Genomic DNA, 19,342 nt, shown 5'->3' on the forward strand with positions numbered 1-19,342 from the left:
AAAATAAGAATCTTCCATCTTTTTGTGTAGAATCTCATGTATTTTATTCATTTCAATAAAAAACACTTTGTTTCAAGGCCTTTTCAGATAACTTATCCTCTGTATGCTGTTATGCCTTTATACCGAAGCATTCTTTTTATTCCCTGTTTTCCAGACTACGCATGGAGTTCTCTTGTTGGTTTAAAGCAAAGAGCTCCATGTGTCCCTTTGATCGTTCAGAAATTTCCTCTGCTGCATTTTAATGGGGACGAGTGCCTATCTGCTGGAAAGATCTATGTGATAAACAGATTTGAGGCAGTGAAAGAGGAAGGGATAACATGTCTTGTCTAATCCATTTCCCCTTTTAATCTTTAGCATTTGAACAAGGAAAAGTTACCATTACCTGAAATAGTGATTGCAATGACAGTCTTCTGTGTGCAGGAGCGAAATGTCTGTAGCATATAGAACTTAGAGAAGCTGTGGTGTTAGTTATGAAGCTGTGTACCTGCCTGGAAGCATTGCTGCAGTAAATGCTCAGGATACAGTTTCTGTCCTGCAGAAAATTGATGTTCTGAACTCTGTTTCTATTGCAGATCTCAGTGTTAAAACTGAGTATCGCTTGGCATTTGAGTATCTATTTCTACAGTATAGCAGGGTAGGAATTGCACTTAGTGTTTTCTGAGAACTTCTTTGAATGTGAATTTTTTTGATCTCCAAATGAAACGAGGCTTCAGCAATTGTTCATACTCTGGAGGGTTTTTTTTTTTAAGTAGGCTTTAAAAAAGGGGAGAAAAGAGTTCAAATGAAAAGTAACCTCATAACAGAACAAAAAGGTTCTGTGCTGGAAACTTCAGAATCAGCATTCAGGGCTGACTTCTGTCTAACCTGCGTCAAGGAGATGAGGCAAAAACAGAAGCTAAAGCAATGAGAAGTCTTGAGGAAAATTGGACTAAGCAAGTAAGAGGATCAGAGGAGGGAGAGAAAAATGGAGGTGTAGAAAGGGAGAGAACTCTTCAGCTGAGACTTGAATGGTTTAAAAGAAGTGCAGCAGAAGGGGTCTTGCCCAGAAAGTGTGGGAGTAAATTAAGAATGGTAGTGTGGAAAATGGGAATGACACCCTCATTCAATAGAGGAGCCTCTGCAAAGCTGTTGGAAGCGATTTCAGGTCTGGCTCTTCTTAGAATGAGAAAGCAATGTGTGTGATATAGTGGCTGTGTTGTACATGGGTAAGAAGGTAAGGCTTAAATCCTTGAGGAAATTTTTGCTGGATCACTCGTTGCAAGTGAAGTTTTAGCATCTGTAGCATCTGTGTGCTTTGATATTGGCTGTCGGCTGTGTATTTTGCTAATTAGCCTTTTCTGTCCTGGGGGACTACATGCTTATGTAACATGTTTAACCTTTCCAAGGTGAAATGCTGGGAAGTGTGATGTAGCAATGAAGAAGTTCTGTCCCAGCACATGGGAGAAAACATCTCACAGATCTGAAACATTTCTTTACTGTTTTCAGAAGGTCCTCGTATTGATCTCTCCTATTTAGCAGCAGGTACCGATGCAGCATACCAGCTCTGTGGGGAAAATGCAATCGATAGCTCAGTGCAACGGCCTGACAGTTATTTACTCATCAGCTCATTAGGGTGGGGAGAGTAGATTACGCTTCTCATAATTTCACTATTGACTTGCGTGCTGCACTTGGCTTTTTTTGCCTTATTTTTTAATTACAAAATAATGAATAAGCCTGAAGAGGTGGGGAGAAGATGAGAAGATCATCTCCCTTGATGTGATTGGTGCTTATCCAGTGCTGCTGACTGATGTGAGGAAAAAGCTTTTTGCTTCCCTGGACAGTGCAGTTGATCCCCTGCCCCAGAGAGCCACTCTCACCTCCCTGGCATTGTGACACAGAATATACAAGCATCCAGATAGAAACAATGGGATTTGAGCACATGTTTCCATACTATTGAATAAGACCATTATTTCCCTGGTTCAAGAAGACCTATAAACCAGGACTGTGATTTCCTTGATTTTTTTATTTTTATTTTTTTTTTATTTTTTTGCCATGCTGCTGTGTTTTTATTTGCCTATAGGGAGTGTTTTCATCATTTAGTACCTTTATGACACATGAAATGTAGTATTGAAGACTGATCCTCCTCGGTTTGATACGATCTTGTGGTTTGTTTTAATTTGCTTTCCTTATAACCCACTTTGGGATGAGCGGATGCGTTATCTGCTGGGGAGTGACTGGAATGTTGGATCCGGGCACTTCAAAATCATTTGTGAAGAAAAGCACTCAGTGAAGCTAAAAAACCAATTTATGAGAGCCATTCAGAGGGGGAAAAGCATCAGGAGTAGTGTTCAGCCCTTACATTGATTTTTCTGTGACTGCTTGTTCTGAGCTTGTGCTTATATACATTGCCTGAAAAACTGTCTCCTTTGCAGCTCCCCTCCAAGGCTGCATTTTCTATTTTTGATTATAGGCTTTATAAGATCTTTTTCTCGTCTATTTTTCATCGCCAGGAAAGAACCAATTTTCCCATTGTAAGAACTAAGTGGCACTAAGGGCTTTTTGTAAAGGCACTAACTACTAGTTTTACTTGCTGGGTATTGTGAAGTATTGAGGCTGGCTGATTATTGCTCGTCTCAAAAGCAATCTTCCAAAATTAGACTGTAGGCTATATAAATGAGAAGGTTTATTGCTAAAGCACTTGAAATTGACCCAACAAAAAGGAAGCTTTCAGAAGGAACTTCTCCATTAGATTCAGTAAGCCCTAATCAGGTCTCCGTAATAAGGCAGCGTTTCAGAAACAGGATGCTTCAGGAGCAGGTATGAATTACCTATAGAGACCTGGATAGCAAATATTAATAAGAGTTAACCAGGAATATTTATGCAACTACATCCTTAAAGCAGTCATTTTTCTACTCGGAGCCATCGCATGCAGGAGTTCATGTCTATTGATGCGCCGTGTTCTTCTGACAGTTAAATATTAATGAAATTAAATCTCTGTAGCATCCCAATGGGGGTATGTAATGGCACATCATCTTGGCCAGCAGCTTTATTTTTCTGTAAAGCAAGCTTGGTTCTCATGCTGATGCATGTGCTGAAAGCAGTAACGTAACCATTTCAAAGGCTGCTGCACCGCAGTAATATCAGAAGCTGTGGAAATACTCAACTCAGCAAGGTTGTTCAGTTAGCACTGACCGGTGAAACATGATTGCAGGCTTGCCCAGCTCCCTGCGCTGCTGAGAGTGCGGCTGCCTGCATCAGCAGAACACTCTGCATAGGGCCACCCCATTTCAAGTAGCTGAGAGGCAGAAAACTGACAGCTCCATTTTATACAAAGGGAGAGAGTGAGAACCTTTAAATGCAGGATGCTGAGGGTTGTGCTTAATCATGTCTTAGAGCCTAAAGTTTGCTGGCTAGGCCTGAGCTGAAGTGGAGGAAGGTTTGTTTTTTGCAGTGGAGGTGCATGGCTGTAGTTTCTGCTTGTCTTTTCAGTTTTGCTATGCACAGGGAGACTTTGCTTTGCTGCATGCATGGAGAGAACCCATAGCAGAGCATTGTGCTGGGGAGACAAACAGACCCTGTGTCTCATAGCTGTCTATCACTTGCTTGCATTAAACATTTAATAAATGCAAAGCATCATCCTCCTTCCTAAAGCCCTTCAGAAGTGTCCTAATTGACACCGTGCAGGAAAAGCCAAGTTCTTAGAGCAGTGACACGTTGTCATTGAAGCTGAAGAGAGACAAACAGTGGTTAATAAATCATAAACCTGTTTTCCAAGCCCTATCCTAATTATTCTTTGATTCCAAGATCGTCTTGCCAAGACTTGTCTAAGGCAAATAGAGCTTGAAAGGTAAACGTGAATGGTGATGGAGCTGTCCTCAGGGGGGTATGTGAAGGGAATGGCTGAGAGCATGAGCTCCAAAAGGAGCAACTGTGGGACTGACAGCAGTGCTGCCAATAGAGCATTGACTGCATTTCTGTGGGAAAACAGAGCTTTTATGGAGAAAGTCTTTCTGCTTCCCTTTTTTTCTGTTCTCTTTTTATTTCATTTTCCAATAATTGATTGGAAATTGATGCTCACAGCTGGCCATCGAGTTGCTGCTTAGGAATGATAGCATTCATGTGGAAAAATAACCACATAAATGTGGCAGTCTTTGGCAGAGCAGACCTCTGTGGTGGAGCTCATGCTGGTCTCTGTACCACTTTGCCACTGATTATTGCTTTTTCTTGTTTGGCTCAGCATGATTTTTAGCTTAACCAGCTGTAGGGGGATACTTGCTGCTGGAAGGAAGTCTTGTGAGCTTCTGTGCCAAAGTCAGCACAGGAGATTCTCTGGGAAAGCTTTGCAATTTGGGAGCATCTTTGGGGGAGTATCAAACATTTAAATTTTTCATGGGTTCTTAATCTCTATTCTGGATACAAATATGAGAGGAAATGATTGTGAATGCTCTGGGTCAAGTAGTAGACAATGTCTAGAAAAAATTAAATTAGCCAGATGGTTACAGTCAGATTGTCTGGAATGTCACTGAATGCACAGTCATCTTATGCAGTCCTATGGAGGAGTGGTGATAGAGCTGACAAGTTCAGTGGGGACCAGCAACCAGGAATGAGAGGCTGCAGTGGCAGGGGCTGTGTGCCAGCAGGGCAAACATCTTGACAGCAGCTGGAAGAACTTTTCATAAACCCTTCTTTGTAGGTTATTTGTGCTATTTTCTTTCCAGATATCGTGGTTTGAAATAGAAAGTGGTAATTTAATGCTGGTCACGTGACAAATGTGTTGCTCATGGATTTGGCTTTTCAGTGTGTATTTATTTTAAAAGAATCCCCTTCATGAGATGCTGCAGAGCAGATAGCGAGTTGCAAGCTCTGCTGAAATGGTATGAAAGGAAATATAAATGCATTTTGCTGTAACCCATCCTTTCACCATCGATGTGCAATTCTAATGTTTGCAGGGCTGGTATTGGAATTGTTTGCAATTTGCTGATGAAGACAGAATGAATTAGTTGATTTCCATGCCCTTAGAAAGTGGCTGATAAGCACATTCACAGAAGGTTTGAGATGCTGTTGTACTTATCTGTGTACATTCTCTAAAGAAATTGTTTCTGTTGGCCTTTTTAAAGGAGGAGATTTGAACAAAGCAGAGTGCTATCAAATGAGTGACACAAGCTACAAAGCTTTTCCGTGGAAGAAAGTATCTTATCAACCTTCAACTTACTAAAAAAAAAAAAAAAATCCACCCCACATAACTGCTTTTCCAATCAAACTTCAGTTCATAACTTCTTTGGGGCTCTCAATTTAGATTGAAAAAAGAAACTGAATGGAAATCTGAGAATGGAACAGTGACTCTGGTTTTTGTGAATGTGCAACACTTAACCTTTTCCACATGAGTTATTTGGCACCCTGGGGGGCAAAACGTTTTAAGCCAGGATTGTGTTTAGTCCTTTTGATAGTTATAGAATAAAATGAAGTTATCTATTAATAAAAATTGATCTGTTGTCGCATGACATGGAATGGGCTTGTCTGATGAGGAAGCCAGCACAAACATGTGGGTCTTATTATGCCCCCAAAAGCTTCCTTTCAAAAGCTGCTAAAATAGGTTTGTTTTTCTAATGAAGAGAAAGGGATTGTCGGCCCAAGGTTATAAGCAAAGGAAATTTTTAAATGACTACTTACTTTTTTAAATAGGAGAATTACATCCTTGGGAGAGCTGAGGATTCACATTTTTGAATGAGAGCAAGTGAGCTTCAGTTTTCAATCGGTTGGTTTTGAGGTCTTTGTGTTGGTTGTTTGTCTTTTTTTTATTAAATGGATAAACCTGCTCTTTCTGTAGCTTCTGCATTCAGCACAGCATAGATAAAACACTCCAAATGCAGAGACTCTGGATTACATGGATGCTTGCCCAAACCCAATGCTGTTTCCCTGAGCGCATCCTGCAGGCAGAGCATCTTCTCTGTGATGTGATGCTTCTGAAGTGCAGGTGGCAGCGAGTACCACCAGAGGGCTCATGAACGGTTGCAAGTAAACTTAATGTCAAGTTCCTTTTGTCCGAGCTGTGCTTTCCTCAGGGTGAGGAGTAGCCAAAGTTGAGCAGAAATGCAAACCCAGGTCTCAAGATACGGCACTTACATTTGGTACAAATGGAGAAATAATACTGGAGTTTTTCTTGCTCAGGGCTGCTGTACCATTGATAAGCACAGTAAGCTAGATTTCAACAGTAAAACATCTGTACTGTCATGAAGGCAGCAGTAGAAAACCCATCCAAACTCCCTTACTCTAGGAGTAGAGTCACCATCCAGAGACCAGTAGTCTCTATGTGCACTCAGATGCTGCTTGAGGATGCCTCTGTCAGTCTCCAGCACCAGGTTCCTCACGCCTTCATTCTCAGAGCAGATTGTGTTGTTCCTCAGATGTGTTCTCTTCCTGTGACATAGTTTGCTTGTGTATGGTTACTGACTGAATAGCCTGGAAGCTCTTGGCCTGTTTTCTTGTCCAGTGCAGTTTTTCCAGGTCCCAATCCCAATAGCTCCAGAAAGGGGAGAAAAGGAGAAAATATCACTGACTCCAATTCTAAATACGTGATGTTTTGATGCATGTGAGCAGACTAGGGCTGAAAGAAAGATCCAAGTGCTGGCATTTGAAACTTAGTTGAGCTCATGCTTGAGGAGATGGATGTAGGTCAGTATCTTACCACTTGCTATTATCACTGAAGCCATCCAAGAGTAGAGGCTTTGCCTGCTTGCTTACTACTTATTGTCCTCTTGGGAGCAATTTCAAATTAAATGTTACCAGTGCCAGCAATGCTGCTTGATAACTGAAGGATAGGGCTGAGCGGAAGCAGGATTTATTAATGGGCAATTACTAGGATGTAAGAAGTAGGACAATCTGTTCTGATTTAGTAAAATGAAGTGTTAGGTCTGGGAATTGAAGCTGTTGAAGAGGTTTCTCTGCAGCTGGGAAGTGGTGGTGTAAGTAAAGCTCACACTGAGCTCGCTGGGGAAGGCAGGAGCTACCTGTGTGCTTCAGTTCCAGCATCCACATTTGTGTCTGGGAAGAGAAGAATGGCAGTAGAAGATGAGCACAGACAGACAGGTTATAAAGAGCCAGAGGTATCTCAAGGCCCTTTTCATTATAGCATTTATTTGCAATAGTCATCACCTGGTGGTTATATGAAGCATGTATGAGTACAGTAAATGCAGAGAAAAAGGATGTTAAAGAAAAAACAGGCCTGAGATCTCTATAGGTATCTCTGTATCTATATCTCTATAGATATTTTGGAGCTTAACTCCTGTTGGGCTGTAGGAATTCATGCTTAATTGTTTTTCAGGTTTTTATTGAGAGAGAAACTTCTTCCATTTAATGTTGGAGGTGATTCACATTTTAAAATAAACCTGCTGTCATGTCATGTAAAAATGTGCATTACTCACAGTTAGTGACAGCATAAGCTGAATAAAAAACTTGTTAAATGGATTTTCCAGATCGAACGTTTCTTCTTTGCATTTGAACCAGTGGAAAATCAATCACTGTAGCTGCCAGGAAAGAAGTGATTTACAAATATAGGCTGTGGTGTGAGTGAAAGAAACCATGATTGCAACTGTATGAAGGCCCACCTTGCTAGCACAACCTGCTTTGTCATGGGAAACCCATCTGAAAACCATGACTTGAGCCAAAAGTCCATATGGAAGGTGAAGCTGATTTGAGAAAAGATAGGGAGATAGGCATCGATACAGGAGGCCAGAATCAATCCACCTTCAGATAAGGTTGTCAGGAAACATCTTGGTGTAAAGGTGATGACTGGCAATCAGCTGTTTGCTGCATGCTTTGCAGAACTAGCAGGTAGCTATCGGGTCAAACATCTGCCTTCATCTGTCCCGTTATGAGTGCAATCAGAATGCTTGGAACCATTTGGAATGAGGAGCTCCTTTGAATGCAGCGTGCAATTTGCTCTCTCCATGTTATTTCAGTTCAGCATATGAAAGCTTTCAAATCATTAGTCATTAAAAGACTTCTGTTGTCTTGAAAGCAAGAAATCAGAAAGGCTTCATATGTTGTATTTCAGAAAAGTGTGTGTTTGTGTGCAGCCAGCCTTGCAATAAGCATTTTGTAACTATTTGAGAACACCGGAGTACTCCAACCCCATAGGCTGAAGAGGTTAGTGAAGTTAAGCAATCTGTGCCCTAACAGTTCTGTCTCCTCATGATCTCAATACATTGTAAGGTCTTCTGTGGTAGTATGTTTGCAATTGGAAAAATCTGTGGCTTTCAGTCCAGGTTCTCACAACTGGAAAATCTTGCTGTGTGGTACAACAGAAGCAAGAATCCAGTGAGCTTGTCATTATCTGGATGTAACGTAAGGGCTGCTTGTGTGTTACCGTTCTGCTCTTCCCCAAATAAGTAAATGCCTTTTTAACCAGACTCATGTGTACAATCAAAATGGTCTTGACACATTCTGTAGCTGTTTTATGGATGTGATGGCTGGGAATCTGCAAGGTCTCCAAACACATGGAGGGATTTGAGCTGTATGGTATATCATCTTCTTCCACCTGTTCATACAACTGCATTCCATTTTATTTTAATTAAAACCTAGCAGGTGTTTCATTAGTGTTGATCCAAAGAGCAAGAATGACAGTTTCTCAGCAAAACAGTGACAGAGTAAACTGAAATATCTTGACTGCCCATCACCTGGCCCAAAGGTAGTCATTCTGTCCATAGTACAAACTGCTTTGCTGCTTACACAGAAACTGGTATTTTGTAGAGATTTTATTTGTAACAGCTGCTTAATGCCTGATGACTAAGTACCCATAACCATTAGCAGAGCAGCAGTGTTCCCATCTCTCCTGAATAGCTCTGACAGAGCTTGCTAGACATACGATTAGCTTTGCAGTACAAATCTTCATCAGAAAACAGTTCTTCTCCATGTTTTTAAGACTGGTCTGAGAAATAAACAATTTAGAAAGCAGTGCTGGGCTTGTGAGGCCAAACATTGAGAGGATGGGCTTTGTGGTGCACAGCACTGCCTGTGACATGAGTGTACTGAAGTGCATCAGGCCATCTGTCACTTCTGTCTGTTCTTTTCCACCAGCAATGCTAGAGGAAAAAGAGACAAAGATGGGGCTATCAGAATGGGTTCTGGATAGTTACCATACCTGGCTGAGTTCACTTTCAGCATCAGCCAGGCAGGAAGATGGAGGAAGTAGGGGTTGGAGGCATGTTTTGATGCTGAGTTTACTTCTTCCCTTTTACTGAAGTCATGATGTGGAATCCTGAGGCTTCATTATGAATCTTCTTCCCCCCACCCTGTTTCCAAAAAGCCCAGGTAAAGCAAGAATCAGCTCATGCCAGTGGGGGCTATTGTTAGTTTGATAATCATGAAACTGTTTTGTTTTCATCCTCATTTCAAAGGACATGATGGTGCTTTTTTGCCAAAATTTGATGATGTTCCAACTACTCTGTTTAATGCCTATTCGTCATCATCCAGGACTGTCAGTGAAGCTGTTACCTACCAAATTTGACAAGAATCAGCAGAAAAAAATCAGAGATAATGCAGTTTCTAGAGGTCTGTGTCATGGCAAGACCAGCACATTTTAACAATACTTAATTATCTTAAAATGTCAGATTATGAATTAGACACCAGAGTATTGCCCTGTAAGTGCTAGAAAGAAATGCTGTATATGCCAGTTGATGGTCTCAGCTGAAATAGAATGTGTGCATGTGTTGTCTCTTCTGATACGAGGAATAGAATTGAGGATTTTAGACTGATAGTTCTGTGCTGAACACAGCAACTTGGCCTCAGCTATCGCTTGTGTTATAGGATGAGTGGGTTTGATTTGAAAGCAATGAAAGAATCAGCCACTTTTCATGGTATGTTTTAAAGGTTAATCACCAATTCATAGTTGAGAATTCTGGAAGATGACTGCATGTTGATTCATCTATTTCTGCCTGTACCAAATCATCGGCTATTCCAAGGTTTAGGCAACCTTGCAAACTATCTAAAATGCAATCTTTATTTAATAATTGTGTCACTCTCACCTTTGCCATCTCCACAAATAAAGGGGAAAAAACCCTACAGAATGTATTCAGTGTGTAAGGAAGGGCCAAAAACCATTATATTGAGTTGGTGTTTTTTTCCCCTATGTTATATGCTGGCACTGGTGTTCTGATGTGTTAAGACTGGGAAATTTAATCACTTTTTTCATGTACAATTGTATACCCAGAAATCTTGCACTGTGTGCCATTGTGATTCCCATTTCCTAAGAAAGATGTAATGGAGGGAATGGAGAGGAGCAGAGTTGGATCACACTGGAATATTTGCTGCTCTTCTCCTGGTAAAGTCAAAATTTCAGCTGAAGTGAGAAATTTTTTGTGTAGATGAAGGTTCTTACTGGATACTTACATGAGGGATCTGAACTATAACGTAGGAGAGGTTTATGTACTTTGCCCAATCATTCTTGATTCTTACATCAATGATGGAGAGTGTTATGCTGTGCACATACCTGGCACCTGGGCCTATGCAACCATCAAATCTTGAGACAACAGTAACAGTGCAGATTCAGCTTTCCAAGACCGGGGGAAATGTAGCTTCCTTGCAGACAGTTCTTGTTGTTTTCTTCATGTTGTGCTGGGGAAGAAAGCTGATGAATGTCTGTTATACAGATGTTAATCAGATTACTTGATATGGCAATAAAAGCCAGCTGCAAGGTGTGGTTGCCCATTGCTCTCTGCTAGTTGGGGATGGATGTGGTCAGTGCCATCAAACTCCCAGCTGACATCTGGAAGAAAAACCCCTCTAATCCCTTTGCATTTGAAGGGACTAGAGGTCTTGGTCTGTGAAGTACAGAGAAACATTAGCGTGTGTAGTAGGAATCGGGTTCAGGACTGAATTATTTCCTTTTCTGCTCATTACCTCTTGCTTTCTGAGAGCAGGAGAGTGTATGCAGGTAGCTGTGCCTGCCAGCTTAGTCACTGACTGTAAGGGTCGAGCTCTGCCATGTGCTGAAGCCAGGAGTGACCTTCTGCGAGCCTTCAGAAATCAGGTATTCCTTCAATCAAAGAACAGAAGACTTCAGTGGTTTCAAGGATAATGCATTAGGGACAGCTCAATCTGCTGCGACCCATAGAGCTGCATAATACCAGGTAAAATGTCAATGTTCCTAGAGGCAGAAACCTGTGCCAAGGAGCCTTATGAAAGAATTTGGCCTCTTACAGGCATAGTATACTATTATGTAAATTACTACTTTGTTTGACAACTGAACGGCATTAAAACTGTCTGAGAGTTTATTGCTTGGAGCAGAGAGATCTTAAGAGCTACGTTTGACATCATTTAAATTACCAGGATGCTGTATACTATGCAAAATAATGATCTTTCTTCAGAAAGTGTGCTAGCTCTGGCTGCCTCCTCTCCCTGCAATTATTTCAAACCCCAGCAAGATCTTTTCCCATAAAACTCAGTGTTGAGCAGGCAGGGGAGTATTACAGAGTTTTTAAAGGAACTTGATAGGAATGCAGAGAGCCTCTGTGAAGATCTATGTGGGAGCTGCCTTTACCTGACTCAGGAGGAAACTTAAAGCTGTGCTGCATGAGAGTTATTGTATGGAAGAAGCATGTTAATGAACTTCATCAGGAGAATCTGCATCCAGCAGCATTATACATCAGTGCTGGACCCTGGCCTTGGGATGGCTTGTGGGAGGAAGTGAAGAGAGAGGATGGGTGACAAACTATACTGTAGCAAAGGATGCAGTTTGCTGAAGTTGGTTTTGAAGTAGTATTGTCTGAACCCAAAGCAATACTTGAGCCTCAGACTGAAGGATCTACGTTGTGTTCATATCTAGAGAGTACAGAGAAGAATGTGTTGCTCTCAGTGGTGCAGTGCACTTACTGCTTTGACCATAGAAAGAGGATTAGCTGCTTTTATGGAGCATAACTGGATGAATAATTGGCCTGAGACATTACATGAACAGAAATAGGAGGCTTTGCTCACTGGAAGCTGCTATAGGCGAGTAGGAAAAAGTTGTTATCTGTATGAGCCCTCAGCCAGGTCTGTTGGCCTTGTTTTTGTTGTAGGAAAGGTTTCCATTTTGGAGGAAGTGTGAATTTTGCTGTGTGGGATGTTATCTGTAGTGTTTCTTAACCTTGCAGTGCATCATGCTGAAACCAGTGCTTCATTATTCAAGCAAAGAACCATCTAAATCCAATCCTCTAACCCACCTCCCCTGCTTTCTAATTAGAAAATCAGCATGGTCATGAGCTCTTAATCTGCTCCTTATTTCCTTCCCCTGGCTAATGTCCACAGCAATTGTAACTGCTCTTTGCAGTTGTTAGCAGACTTGACTGGAAGCATGGTTTGTTTCTCACTACACCTATTAAATATCTTGGATGAAGGAAGAATAATACATTGTCTTTCAGTGGTTCCATGGTGCACCCCATGGCTATTCAGTCATGTCACAGAGAGCCATGTAAGCTTTCGAAAACCAGATGGCTGCAAACCTCTGTAAAGTCTGCATGTATTCCAGTGTCAAAGGTAGCACCTCTTTTGAAAAGTTAATTAATACCTGTGATTTTGCAGGAAATTAAATGCAGGAAGCATTCCTTCAGAGCTTGCTCCTGACTGGATGTCTGGAACTACAGTAATTGCCTTGTATCAGGAATGTCATTTTTCATTTCTAGCAGGTCTTGTTGAACCAGACAGATTCTTAAATTGCTATTCATTTTTTTGCTCTGTAGTGAAGCAAACCTTTCAGTTCAGCTTTTCATACATGGAAGCATGAATTCCGAAGATAGCCAACATGCACTCTATAAAGGCACGTGCTGTGCAGAGCTCTTGCAGCTGTGCAACCTCATCGAAGGATTATTGCCCAGTAATAGCAGTCTGCTGTTTGTCTCTGATCTCAACAGAGAAGAGAAAATGAAAAGTATCCCACTGTTTTACAGGCCTCAGAGGCATTAAGGTTCTCTGTAGACCCACTGCATTGGTCCCCAAATAATTTTGTGATTGGATGGAAAAGAGGGGAGAGATCACAAATATTCACCTTATCCTCTTGATTTACATTTCTGAGGGTTTGAGGTCCTGTTGGGTTTTGTTGGTTGGCTGGTTTGTTGTTGTTTGCTTGCCCCATTTTCTCTGTAACCAGAATAATTTGTCCATTACTGGCTGACAAGGGGTATTTTTTAGGGCAAATCAAAAGAGATGGGGAAAGAGTCCAGCAGGCCCAGTTCAAAAGCCAGGATAATTCCTGGCCAAAGTGGGGTTTATTTTTCCTGAGAAGTAACTTGGAAACTTCCATCTTAGTTGAACCCAGCACTAACCAAACATCAGGGTGTAACTAGCTTTAGGCATATGGGATTTTAATGGGTCGGTGATCATCTCCCAGGTGATTCCTTCCCCTTTTCCAGTCTGAATAAATCCAGTATTTTTCATTGAGCATACTTAATTTCATTCCGTGATCCTTTTGTTCTCTGTATCCTACCAGCAGTTTGTACACCATATATATTTATTTGGCTATCGCTGATGTAAATTCTGCAGTGTAGTTCACACGCTGAGAACTCCATAATCTGTGTGTAAATCCCTTCCCTTCATCCTTGCATGTTCCATGCAAGCAAGGTTTTTATTATTGAAGTCTAACCTGATGCTCATGAAAATTTCAAAACCTTGTAGTGCAAACGATGAACGCATGGCAGATCTTCATCACGTACGCTTAGTTCATTTGCAGATGTGGAAGGAGCGGTGTGCTGGGAGCACTGAACTGAGGCAATCCGATGTTAAGCCCACTGACAACAATATGAATGTATAATTCTCGTGGTGAGATCTCAGCAGAAAAAGCATTCCCATTAATATCTGCTCTCTGGCATCAGTGGAGCTTAAGAAATAGGAATCTGACACATTTATTCACCACCTAAATTTTTAAACAGCAAACACTTCTGAAGCACTTGCTGAAATATTTAAGCCAAGCAAATAAGTAGACAATGAACAACAAAGGGAAAGAATGCACTGATTTATTGGAGAAAGGGGAATTTGAGAACTTGATGTGAAGGACCTTTCTAGTTAAGCTGACTGGTGATAATTCCCTAATTGAACTGTTTGTACTAGGTTATTGAATTTGAGAATCCTTAAATGAGTTCCAGCCCAAGGTTGTAATCTGAGCCATCTAAAACCCTTGCAGATGTCCTTCACTAGCTGAGATCAATCTAGAAAGTCTTACAGGGCTGTCAGCAAGTTCACCCAGAATCAGCTTCTTGGCAGGAATGGATTAATAAGAGAATTTAATGTGCCAGTGTTGCAATCTACTATCTCCTTCATTGTCTGCTGAGAGTGAGAGAAGCCAGTTTTTGGGCTTATGAACTGTCATGCAGCAGGTTCTCTATCAAAAAGGAGTTCAGGATTTGTTTCTGATTTAAAGCTCTTCATTCACATCTCCTCCTCCCCCTCCCCCCCCTTTTTTTCCCCTCTTCAAGAAGGAACTTGAAGGGCATCCTATAGGGGAAGAAAAGAAAGGTAGCAGATAGACAGCCCTTACAGCACTCACTACTTCTTGGGTTTTTATGGGCTGCAGCATTTTACCAGCTGAGGATGTTCCTTTGGTTGCAGTTGATCTCTTAAAGCAGAACTTGATCAGTGCCTTTTGAGAACCTCAGGCTTTAGATTTCCGTGTGTATTTTGAACAAGCAGAAATCCCATCCATCTTGGAAGCCTCCAAGCTTCCTAACTCTGTTTATATCTCAGAGCAAAAGGTCTCAGGTTTTGTTGGTAGAGGACTCTGCCTCTTTTGAAGGCAGAGTGTGAGTAGCACATTATGCTGATTTCCCTTCTGGTTCTTATCCTTTGCAGGCTGAAGTGAAAGATACCATACGGGCACTCCTTGTGCCAGCAATAGAGCTCAGCTGTCAGACCTGAAAATCACAGGGTCATCTTTCCAAATGTTTGAGGTGACCTTGGCATGTCAGGCAAGTTTGTGTTTGATCCTGTAATACATAAAGATATCCCACCAGGAGAAAAGCAAGAGAGCTTTGCTGAACTCCGAGTGAGCCTTGTCATTATTTATTAAAGAGAGTGGAGCCAAAAACTCAACTGTTTTTGACACTTTAACCTCTCCTAGCTTTATTTGTATGTACGGTAAAGTCATTTGCAGAGAAACGCATTGCACTTATTTCTGAGGGAGCTGAAACAGCGCTGTTCTGCTTGTTTAGGAAGGGCATCTTTTTATTCTCATTTAAAATATGGAACAACACAGTCGATTCCCTCTAAAGCTTTCAGCTCTCATTCAGCATGCCTGGAAGGAGAGCCCAGCAGAAATCTCAGGAGCAAACTGTAATTAGCTGAAGTGAACAGATGGCTCCAACTTCTTGTGCCTTAGCAATGTGACAGCGTCTCACGAGGAGCTGTGACAGCATAGGACGCTTGTAGGAGAGGGGTGGGCAGAAAGCTCTGTGTGTCAGTAGCAGACTCAGGGAGTGTCTTGTCCAGGCAAATGTTACTTGACCATTCATTGAATTATCTGCCTAGGTCGGCCTTGGATAAAGCAAAGGAAGAAGAAAAAAGGCAAACCAAGGTTTAAATTTAATATTAAAGAAAGGGTGGAATGAGATGTAGAGTTTGAATATAAACCCATTTAATTGGTCCTGATTGGCTCTGTGGGTGGTTACTCTTATTTTGGAATCAGAACATGCTTTCTGTGTGAGCCTCTCTTCTAAATGGATTAAGCAAATTCAACTAAAATAATTAAAATATCATTGAGGAATGAGCACAATCACAAATGGAATCAGCATCCAAAGTAACCTCTGGCATAAAGATGCCCTTCTGAGAGCAGTCAAGCGGTTTTGTTTCTTCTGTTTCACACAGACTAATTTAGTATCAGTGTTCCTGACATTACGAGTAACATTTCTGTTTTGATTTCAGTCCCCCATATTTGAGTCTGTGTAGGAAGTGCTTCTTCTCATTCTGAGATTTTTCCAGATCTTTAACTTTCTTGGGGTGATTTGCTTTTTTTCAAACAAGTATGAGAAGCAGTCCGAGTCAAATAAAACATTCCTTTTTAATCTTTCTTAGTTTAATTCCTAACAGCAGAAGTAATTCAGACTGATTTTTGTAGTACCTGCGTTCTGTTCTCTCTGTATCCTATATTTGGTTTTTAGCAGATTTGAGGCATTACTACAGCAGTACCAGGTTGTTTTGCATTACAGCTTGGTCTTTAAACAGCTAAGTTTTTAGCAAAACAGCAGTGGTTAACTTGCTGATAAGTGTACTCAGATGCCTGAAGTGAAGTACCTGTGGCAGGGATGTGCTGAGCATGTGTCTGTGCCTGAGGTTGTCCATCTGAGCCTCTCCCTTGCTCTGGCACATAAATATTTATGTGAAGCAGTCTGATTCCCCATATGGAGTGCTTTTCACAAGCATAACATCTCAGTCTCTTGTGAGACTAGAATGAGACGAGGAGTCGCACCAGAATCCCCAGAACTGCCTCTTCAAACAGCATCCTGCTTGAAATGAATGCATGAAATACTGTGGTAAAAAGGAAAATGGAAAATCTTCCTTTGAGGCTGCATGGTTTAATGAGTGGACATATGACATTAGTTGGCACCTCACCTGCAGCGTGTGTATGATATTTGAGGTAGGGTTAGTACTGTGGCTTGGAGTAAAGGAGTTCAAGTGTCTTTTTTTGTTGTTTTAGGAGGCTTCTTGAAGTTATCTAGTGTTGCAGATGGGAGAATCTCGCTGAATCTTGGATAAATGTTGCACAATTGCTGTAAATATTGTGAGAACTCGTGATAGCTGAAGGGGATTAAATAACATTACATAGAAGGGTCTCAAAGTGCTTGTAAGGAGGAACCTGCCTGCAGGTTTGGCTCCTTAGACTTCTAAGGAGAATCATGGCGGAACAGTGTTGTCACATAGCATCTGTTTCTGGAGGAGGGCTCTACAGCGTTTCATCCTGGACCACATTGTCTGCATGCTTTTGACACACTGGCTTTTTGTTTGCAGCGTCTGGTTGTGAGGGCAGATTGTCATATGTAAAGATCCTGTATAAAGCAGCTCCTGACTCTGCATAAAACCAGAGCAGGGAACTGGAGAGCTTTCACTGTGGCAAACCCTCAGGCACAGTGGGGCCAGGCTTCTTCCTGACAGTGCCAAGTTCCAGCTCCAGTCTTCCATCAGTTTCCTGCTTTAAATTAATACCTTCCTGTTTCCATAAGAGGTGGCCTCCAGTGCAAATACATTCTAAGTTTTTTCCTACCTATTTTCTCATTTCTGAAGGAAAAACTTGCTTATGTGCAAAGAAATTATAATGTTGCTTTCCTCTGTTCCCAGGCTTTTACCTTTAAATTACCTCCCGGCAGTTTTCTTCATTCAGGTGTGCTTATCAATTTTTAATGAAGACAGATTACCATATTTATTTCTAAACTTTGCAAATGTAATTTTGCTGGTAGGAAACATGAGATTTACTGCATTGCTTTTAGCCTGCCTGGAAAAAGCAGAGTTGTAAGGGTATGGATATGTATCCCTTTGAGTCAATAGTGATCACTGTGCAGTACAGCCTGAGCAATGAGAGGACATCTGGGTTGGTTCTCACTTTGTGCTTTCCAGCCCCTCATTCTACTAAAGGTCTTTCTGGGAAGGCTTAGTATGAAATCCATGAAGAGCCCATATCCTTAATTTGCACTGTATTCCTGGTGTCTCATCCACATTCTGCTCTCACAGTTACAAAAGCATCATCTGAAGTTGAAAGAGTAAAAAAACAATAAATCTGAAATAGGAGGAAACTTGACTTATTCTTTCAAATTGTCCTTTTAATTTTGAAAAGGTCAAACCAATTGGAAAAATAATTAGCAGAACAAACACTGCTGTCCTCAGAGGAGACCTTGTCTGCCACACCACTGACTCAGGAGGATGGTTATAGCTGAGCTGCTGCCCAGACCTCCTTCCTGCTCTGGGAAACACATCTGACTGATTGGCAGGCTCTGAACTCTGTGTTGGTGGGTGTCATGCTATAATGAAACGCACCTCAGTTAAACACATAGTAACAAGCTTTAATTCAGAATGTGGCACTTAACTCTGCATCATCAACCTGCCCGTTCTGTATTAATCACACCAAAATACATACTGTCTGCAACTGTTAATGCTCCAGAGCCTGTTTGACAACTGAATGCAGCTGAAAGCCCTTAATTCTTGATTTGTTTTTGTTCTTAACATGTGGCAGCGAAGCTTGATGTGAAGAACCTGCCTGTCCTCCACTGGAGTTTGCCCAAAACAGAAAACCAATTTGGAAGAGCAGGCTGTATTCAAGAGCTTGTTAAGCAGAGAATTTGAGTGGATTGGCAGTTGTTTGAGTCTCTTGTCTATTATAATAAATAAAAACTCTCAGTGTTTAGGAAACATAAACAAGGAAATTGGAAAAAAATTATGCAGACTCTAATGAATGGGATTTTAACTCTGTCAGAATTAGTCAAATTCATCTGTGCTGGAAAAAAAATACCTAATATTGTACAAAATAATGACAGCTCTGGGTGAGACGTGCAGTGCTGCAGCCCCACCAGTGTGGGTGGAGGTGTGCTGGCTGATGTCTGTGCAGGGGAAGAGGTGGATGAATGGGAAATGGCATGGTGGTGGCAGGCTGCCAGTGCAAAGCTGGACAGCAAATGTGAGTGTGGGCCTCCAGCTGCCCCTCCTGCCACTTATGCACAGCATCGCTGAATCTGTGGAGTTGTTAATGCTGCCAGCACTTACAGTGCAGTTCTGCTCCATCCTCATGTGCTGCTCACCTTTAGGTGGCATTGCATGGCTTGGATTTTGATAAAATTGCAGGGCTTTGGGCCTTGGCCTCTAGTATTCCTCTGTTAGCTGGCTCTGTATTGCTGCAGGCATCCTGGAGACTGTTCCCACAGCATTTTACTTGGTATAGGCAATGGCAGTATTAGCCATAACCTGTTTTGTGTCAGTGGAATCTGTAATATCCTCTGTTTCCTTTGCAGTTAGTTCCTTTAAACCTGGATTCAGATGGCAAGAAGCCTCTCTCCCTGGCTTTACAGGACCCCATGCTTCACTGGTGCTAAGTCATAACACTGATTTTTGGGGCTGAAATACAGAAGTGATGTGCTCTCAGGGACTGTCAGAGATGGAATGCCCAGCTCGATGGAGCTAAGGAGCATCCATAGCCAGCTCTTCTTCAGCAATGCCTCTTCTGGTAAATGCAGCTATAGTGATTGTATTTGAGCAACTTGAGCAGAAAGCCCATCCATGGACTGCAGAACTAGGCAATGGATAAGAAAACATAGTTTAGCTGAGTCTTGTTATCTATCTTTTGATCTTTTATAGTATCTGCTATCTTGTTTGTCTTGCAGTGCTGGTAGGAACATGAGTAGGGGAGCTAAAAAAGAGCTTA

Source organism: Coturnix japonica, chromosome 9 (genome assembly GCF_054131305.1).
Source record: "Coturnix japonica strain WE chromosome 9, WE-NBRP24, whole genome shotgun sequence".
Taxonomy (NCBI): domain Eukaryota; kingdom Metazoa; phylum Chordata; class Aves; order Galliformes; family Phasianidae; genus Coturnix; species Coturnix japonica.